Source organism: Myotis lucifugus, unplaced genomic scaffold (genome assembly GCF_000147115.1).
Source record: "Myotis lucifugus unplaced genomic scaffold, Myoluc2.0 scaffold_26, whole genome shotgun sequence".
NCBI lineage: Eukaryota > Metazoa > Chordata > Mammalia > Chiroptera > Vespertilionidae > Myotis > Myotis lucifugus.
This window is the reverse complement of record NW_005871074.1, coordinates 3,218,402-3,227,070: the sequence shown is the minus strand read 5'-3', so window position 1 is coordinate 3,227,070 and position 8,669 is coordinate 3,218,402. Positions and strand designations below refer to the sequence as shown.

Genomic DNA, 8,669 nt, shown 5'->3' with positions numbered 1-8,669 from the left:
TGAATACAGAACATTCTTCTCTAAGGACACTAGGAGGTGAATAAAGGCTGCTCAATAAAAGTCAGAAGGAGGATGTGAAGTACAACCTCAGCCTGTGGCATGCTGGGAATCCATTCGCTCCACTGCGCGAGGGGGCAGAGCAGCATCCCTCTGTGTTCTGTCCACAGGACCCTGGAGAGAAAGGACCAAGTTGCTCTCTGGACATCTATGCAAATACAATTCTTCCACTGAGCAAAGTAGCATGAGCTTTGCTAATCATTAAGCCACACTTCCAAGCATTCTTGTTTGGATGTTGAATTTTCTGGAATGATTATAACCAGACTATCCCAAGCAAAAGTATTAAGTTGCTAAATTGGGCTTTCATGCCTGCTATCAACAACTCATTCTTTAATGCTACCTTTATCCTTTAGTGCACAGGGGCTCCACATTGACCCCAACTGGTCAGAGTTCTCCTATTGCTTCCCTTTCCGACAGAAACTTGCTTTTAGTTCAATCTCTCTGTGTGAACAGTATCGGGGTTTCTGAACATTTGGACACATGATCTCATTGTACTACTTCAACACACACTCAACTTATAAGAGATTTTTGAATACTTTCCATTGCTAGCTAACACTTTAATTTCAATTTTCTGTATGATCACCAAACCTGGTGAAGGGCTGAACCAAATAGAAAACTTGAGAATGTCATTTGCTTCTTAAATTATGAGGTTTAAACTAGAGACGAACTTTCCTTTTCTTAGGCCAACCCATGATCTTAGTCCCCAATGTCTTATACTCATTTCATTTCAAGAAAAAGTGAGCAAGGACATGGAAAAGAGAGTCCTCTTTTAAAAAGTTTCATGAAATATATTAAACATGTAGGTAGAAAGAGCAATATAATGAATTCTTATGTACCTATTACCCTGTTTTATCAAATATTTACATTCCAATTTTGCTTCAGATTTACTTTTTCAAAAAGAAAATATTACAGATAGAATTAAGCCTCTTCATTTACCCTTCCCCATTCTTCTCTTTACTTTCCTTCAAAGAATAAATCTCAATCATGAATGATTCTATATATTGTTCCATATTTATAGACATAGACATTATTTAATATTGTTTTGTAGTTAAACATTTACAGAGATGGAATATATATAATATATATCACTCTACAAATAGTATTTTCACTCAATATCACATTTTTTTAAACATCCATATACTAAGCGGTAGGTGTAACTCTAATTTATTTGTCTCCCCTGGGTGAGCTTCAGATATGGTCCCCCTCTGACTGTATGATGCTCACAACATTCTGCAACAGCATATGTCCAAGGAGCACTCATTGCAATGGACTCATCAGCTACCTCATCCTGCTCCTTATACTCTACCGAATGCTGCCCTAAATCATACTGGTTTTTTTGGCCGCCATTCCACACTGGTGACTCATTCTGGGCTCATGCCAACAATAATTCTCAAGTGTTTTTTACCTGTATCCCTGTTAAGCCCTGGCATTCTCGGCCTTCATTTTAACAGTTTTTATTTTATTCAACTATAGGACATTACATTTGTACCCATTAAGTTTTATTTGTTGCAGCCTGCTGAAAATATTTTGGTTCTTGATTCTTTCAATGTACTGGAATTCACTCTGACATTACCTAATCTGTGCACTATATTTGTCTTCATCAAATTCATTGATTAAAATCTACCCTGTGGTCTGGAGAAGGAGCTTTGTGCTATACTCAGAGACACATTTTTTTTTTCAAACTCATACTTACATTTTCAAAAAGTCATTTGAGTCATAAGGTCAGATCCTCTGACTCTATAAATCCATCTAAATGGGATAGTACAACATCACATTTCTTCATCTTGACAACAAGGATATCATGGAAAACTTTATCAAATATCTTTCTAAATTTCAGATAAACTATATTTTTTCTATAACTTTAACAAATAAAAAATGGAGCTATTTACTGATAGTATATTCCCAACAATCCTATATTAGATTTATTTTGCTGTGCCCCTTTACAATGACACTCCATCTACCTTTTAAATAATAAGTTTTAGAATTTTGCTTAGTATCTAAGATTGACATACTGGTTTACAGATCAAGGGATTCACTTCCTTTTCTCTTTAACAGGAAATGAACTTCACTTGTAGAAAAGATGTTGCAGGTCAATGTTCCTCCTGGCAACTAGGAAAAAACACACATAAATTACAAAAATCATATGTTTAAATATATCAGAAATCTGTGGAGTCAATGAGGACTAGAACTACAATTTCCTATTCTAACAAGCCTTTGCTGGAAGAGTAGACAATCACCAGCCAATTTCTTTCCTGGGGTCATTTAACAACATTGAAATCGGCACAAGGATTGAGATTGGCTCTCAAAGAGGGACTATAATGGGAAAAGAGAAGGAAGTTGTGAAGTCAGAGGCGTCATAGCTGCTGACATGTATTAGGAATTAGGGAAGTCCCAGATACGAGGTCAGTTTTTGCCACGGGTCCGTTGTGATCTGAGGCAGCGCGGGAAGCTGGGGAGACCAAGCTGGAAAAGCAGATTTATATTCAAAACCTGCAATGGTCCAAATTGAACCCTCTTAATATGTCAATGCTAAGGAGATAGAGATCCACAAGTAACTTAAAAATACTCTAACGCAGTCTGAACACAGACCAATTCATGACTAGATTGAAGTGGGGTGCCCTTCAAACTTTTTCCTTAACAGAATACAGTGAGAACCTTCTTTAATGAAAATAGCATCATCTACAATCTCCATGGTTCTTTTATGCACATTACCTGTCATAAAATAGAAAATAACTAGATACATGAAGAGTTAGAAAAATTTAGCTAATAATCAAAAGGGAAAAAAGAAAATAATTCAGAGATTAACCAAAATAAACACTTAAAAATACTTTTATGAAACAATCAACAAAATAGAAAACTAACCTACAGAATGGGAGAAAATATTGCAAACCATGTATATCTCATAAGAGATTAATATACAAAACACATGAAGAATTCATATAAATCAATAACAAGAAAGAATCCAATTTAAAATTAAGCAGAAGAATTTAACAGATATAGTTCTAAAGAAGACATACACATGGCCACCAGGTACATAAAAAGATACTCAGCATCACTAAATCCTGCTGTTTTTGACAACATGGGTGGATCTTGAGGGCATTGTTAAGTGAAATAAGTTAGACAAATAAAGACAAATACTCTATGATATAACTTATATGGGGTTGGGCAAAAGTAGGCTGACAGTTGTTTGAATAGAAAATAATACAATAATTAATAAATATCAGACAAGAATAAACTCTATTTTGCGTACTCACCACTATAAACCTACTTTTGCCCCATCCTGTATATGAAATCTAAAAACACAGATAGTAGAATTGTGCTTACCAGGAACTGGGGGTTGGTTGGACATGGGGAGAGCAAAGAAGGTAAAGGGTATAAACTTCCAGCTATAAAATGTATACTTTCTGGGGATCTAATGTACAGCATAGTGATTATAACAAATAACACTGAATTATAGACTGAAAAGTTGCTAAGAGACTAGATCTTAAATGTTCTCAAATCAAAAAGAAAATACTTATGTAACATGAGGGAGGTGTAAGATAACACGATAGTGGTCATCATTTTGTGGTAATATATAAGGGTATCAAATCAATAAGTTATATACCTTAAACTCACACAATGTTATTTGTCAATTATATCTCCATAAAGCTGGAAGAAATGAATCAACACTTTTCAAATGCACATGAACATCTACCAAAATAGATACAGAATCATAAAGTAGTCTCAAGAAATTTCAAAGGATTGAAATCAAATAAAATATATTCTCTGATCACATTGGAATGACAATGAATCACAATGAAGTAAGAGCAATAATAAATAGCATGTTCCATGCAGCTAAAGCAGTGCTTAGGGAAATTTTTATCTTTAAATGGATATATTAGGGGAAAAGTTGAGAATGAGTGATCTAAGCTTCTAACTCAAGAATCTATCTTAAAAAAAATAACAATATTAAACCTAAAGAAAGTAGAGGGAAGCCTATAGTAAAAACAAGAGCAAAGATCAATAAACAGAAATGAGACATAAGATAGAAAATTAACAAAGCCAAAGTTCTTTCTTTGAAAAGATTAATGGAAGTCATCAATATCTAGTAAGATCAATTTAAGAAAAAGAGATAGAGAAAAAGAGAGAGAATGAATACAAATTACCAATATTAGGAATAAAAGACTGACTTTGTAACAAATCTTACACATTAAAAGTACAATAATAGAATATTGGAAGCAGCCTCATGCTAATGAATTTGATAATATAGATTACATGAGGAAATTTTTTGAAAAAAATAGTATTTACCAAAACTTATCTAAGAGGTAATAGGAAATCTATTAGTTTAATATCTATTAACATAATTGAGTTAAAAACCAAAAGCATTCCCTCAGAGGAAATTTCAGGCCCAGATGTCATCCTGATAAATTCTATCATAAATTTAAAGAAGAAATATTACCATTCCTACACACACTTTCCAGAATCAGAGGAGGAAATACTTCCCAACTCATCTTATGCAACCAGCTTAACCTGATACAAAAATATGACAAGACAAAGAAATTACAAGCTGATATCCCTCATTAACATCAATGAAAAATCTTCTATAAATTATCAGCAAAGTGAATCCAGCCATGGATAAATGGTAATGCATCAGGACCAAGTGGGCACTCCATAGTTGCAGTCCTCTCTCTCTCTCTCTGCATGTTCTAGACTGTAGCTTAATGCCAACCGTGGAGGTTGCAATTTCTAATTTGGGGCTACCTCAAAGTGACCTTTTTGGTGACACTGTATCCACACTGTATCCTCTACTTAAAATATACAGTATGGCCTGTTTCCTCATTAAACCCTAACTGATAAGCAGTTATATAAGCCTTTGTCTTTGATATTTAGCATATAATTCTCCCTCTACCCCAAATACCGTACCTTCCTCTATTCCCCAACCTCCTCATACACAGAGCTCGCCAGCTAATACCTACATCTCCCTTTGAATTCAGCTTCAAGGGCACGTTCTCAGGAAGTCCTTCCTTCCTAATATTCCATAGCACCCTGTGTGTGCTCTCATCATAACACTTACCACACTGAATTGCCTATTGATTTGTTAGTATGGAGATAGATAAATAGATGACAGATATATATTTCTATATATCTATGTAATAAATATAGATCATCTATGTAGACATAGAGATATATTCTAGAATATATAGATACTAGGAGCCCAGTGTGTGATTTGAAATTGCACGGTGCCGCACTCCCTCTCTGGCCCTTGAAGCAGCCACGGCCACTGCTGACCAGGCCCTCCCCCAGCGCAGGTGCACAGAGGCCCCTGTCACCCCACCACCCATGCTGCGCGCACAATCTCCTGCTGTCCAGTTGACCCGTTACAGCATCCCAGTTAATTAGCATATTTCTCTATTTTATATATATTATATAAAATAACTAGAGGCCCAGTACATGAATATTCATGCACTGGGGGGGTCCCTCAGCCCAGCCTGCGCCCTCTCGCAATCTGGGACCCCTTGGGTAGGGTCCCTGGGCCTGGTGGGCGATCAGGGCCTATTGGGGCTTTCCTCTCCACAGCTGCTGGCAACTGCCCCCCTCCCCGCAACCCCACCCCCCACTGCCACTGCTTGCCATCTGTGCAGCGCTGCCCCCCTCCTCCTCTGCCACCAGTCACCTCCCTCTGCAGGCAGGGGTGTGATCGCTTGGCTGGCCTGGGCCTCGCTCTGTGGGGCAATGGCTGGCCACCCCACCCCACAGCACAGCAGTGGGGTGGCAGTGGGGTAGCATGGGCCTCCCTCTCTTTTTTTTTTTTTAAGTAAGAGTAATGTTTACTGAGTGATACAGAACTGAGTACCATGAAGGGTTTACCAGGATGGAAATGCACCGCACACTGCCCCTGCCACTCCCAACACCCAGAGACTATAGTACTTAGAAGTTACACGCAACAGCCATAACCGTTGAATATCTGTTCATAACAAATAAACCATAGCATATTTATACTGTATCACATCAAGTGATTATAGAAATCCATTTATATATTGCTTGTATAAAAAATGTTTTGTAAAAAATATTTTTTTAAAAAAAGAAAGTATAAAAAACATGTGCAGTTGAAAGCCCTGCCAGGACAGCCAGTCTGTAGACATTCAGTGAGTATGTGCTTTGGAAGGGCGCCCGCACCTCATGCCCACAGCAACTCCAGCAGGGCCAGCGAGGGTGCACCCCGGCTGCCACTGCGGGCAGGACCAAGCTGGACCAGGGTGGGTGGGCACAGCAGGGCCGGGCACTGTGCCCTTCCCCAGCCTTGCATCAGGGTCAGGGTCATGGTCAGGGCTGGGGCAGGCAGATAGCAGTTTCACTCTGAGTTCCATGCTCAGCCTAATTTTGGTTGCAACTCATGGATTTTCCTGGCTGCTCAGAGGTCCTTTGGTGGGTGCCCTGGCGGAGAGGCCGGAGAAGTGCACACAGCTGCCTGGTTGGGCATCTCTCTCCACCAGAGCTTCTGTCCTGACTCCTGCAAACCTGGCTCCAGGCAGAACAGCCCCCCTCAGGACGACTTTGGTCTCAGCACTTGGTCCTGGGTTTTATCAGCCTGGGTTTCTTCCCCTGGTGTGGCTGATCTGAGTTTCACAAAAAAAAAAAAAAAAAAAAAAAAAAAACCCTGCCGATGCAAAGTTTTTATGCAGCAAGGAAGAGCTCTCTGGGACCCTCCTCCTCCTCCTTCTCCCCATCTCCTCTTCCTCCTCTTCCTCCTCCCTACCCATGGTCACTTGTTCTCCAGCTGGCAGCAGTGGATTGCCTTCTGAGCCGTGGTCTTAACGCTGTCGGTCCTGACGATGCAGGTGGGGCAATGCCAGCTGAGCATCAGGATGAGCTGCTGCCGCTCCTGCTTCAGCTCCTCCATCTGGGTTTTCAGCTCCACATTCATGAGCTCCAGCCGCTTCCCGCTGCAGAAACTCCATCCGCTCCCTCTTCTTGTTCCAGCATCGGGCTGGGCTGCCGCCACTTTCACTTTGTTCTTTTCCCAGCGCCTTTTCCTCCGCTCCTTTTCCTCCTCTAGCTCACTTTTCACAGGTGGAGGCCTCTTGCCCAGTTTCACCTCCAGAAAGTGCCAGGGGGCGATCATGGCCCCAATGTTGCCAATGTCAGAGTATTTCAGCTCCTCTGCAGTCAGGGCCGAGCTGGGGAGTCCAGTCAGGGGGCCGAGCCCTGGCAGAGAGACTGCAATCACGAAGGGCCTGGGATCTGCCCAGGTATCATAGCAGAAGGAGTGGCTGTCCAGCGCCTCCTGCAGGCTGTGGCAGCGGCCTGGGCCTCCCTCTTTGAGGCAATCCATTGTGGGGCTCAGAGCGGCCCAGCAGAGGGAGGCCCCGCCCACCCAGCCAGGGCTCCAGGACCCATCCCCGTGCAGAGGGTGGCCTGGGCCTCGCTCTTTGGGACCATCACGGGGCAAGGCAGGCCCCCCACTACCACCACCAATCGCATGGCACCCGCCTTGGCTGGCCTGGCGCCAGTGGGTGTCATAGCGTGGTCGTCTGAAAGGTCGTCTGGAAGGTCATTCTGCTGTTCAGTGGTTTTGGTTGATTTGCATATTATGCTTTTATTATTATAGATTATATATATAGGGAGTCACAAAAAAATGTATACACTCTTTGAATGATTATAAAGTCAGTGTTTATTAACATACAGTTCATTTTCAAAATTTACTAATAAAAGAATCTACGGAAATGAATAATTTTTTGTCAATGCCTATTTTTAAACTGCTGATAACGCAAAGCGATGGAATCACAAACATCAAGAATCATTTCGTTTGGTACTTGGCGCCCTCAATTCATAAACTGTTGCCGGTTTTGTACTGTAAACTTTATGTATCCCCATGGAAAAGTCTAGTGGATAAATTTTCTTTGTTCAAAGTTTAGTCTGCCTTCACCCATTATTTCAAATCAGTTAAATCTGAGAACGAGTGAAAATTAGGTGAGAAATCAGCTGTTAAAGTGTGTATACATTTTGGGGATACTCTGTGTCCCACCAAAAATCTATATACACTTTGAATAATTATAAAGACAGTGCTTATACTTTAACTGCATTTTCAAACTTCCAGTAGCATTTTAGAATGAATTTCCTTTGTTCAAAGCTTAGTCTGGCTGGAAAAAAAAAGAAACATCAATTGAGCTATCAGCTGTTAAAGTGTGTACCAGTATATATGTTTTTGGGACCCCCTATATATAATATATGTCAGGAGATCCCAAAGTCCTTCACATATCCTGGCATTTGATAGGGCACAGGATGTTGAATGTGTAGAAGGAGTAAGGAAAGACTTGCTTCCAACTCTAGACCTCAGGCCAGTGGAAATGCTACAATATTAAATGCCTGGATTAATTAGGCTTGCACCTTATATAGCTAATTCAGAAATCTGGCTTTTAGAGACATAGAATTACTAATTTATTAACAGTTTTATGTTAGCATTTGAAATATGCCTGTTCATTTAATGCAGCTTTGTGCAACATAAAACTACCTACCAATATAAATGTTCAAACAAAAAGCCCACAGTCACTGCCATAATTACAATAAAATGAATGAGGTCAAAATTAATTTCAACTCACTGAGCATAAATTGTTCATCAATCTCGACAAGTG

The 8,669-nt window shown here is 40.2% G+C and overlaps 1 pseudogene; it reads right to left on the bottom strand.

Annotated features, from left to right (window-relative positions):
* Positions 1–2,437: 2,437 nt before the first annotated feature.
* On the bottom strand, positions 2,438–7,293 carry LOC102432065 (annotated as a pseudogene).
* Between the last annotated feature and the right edge of the window lie 1,376 nt (positions 7,294–8,669).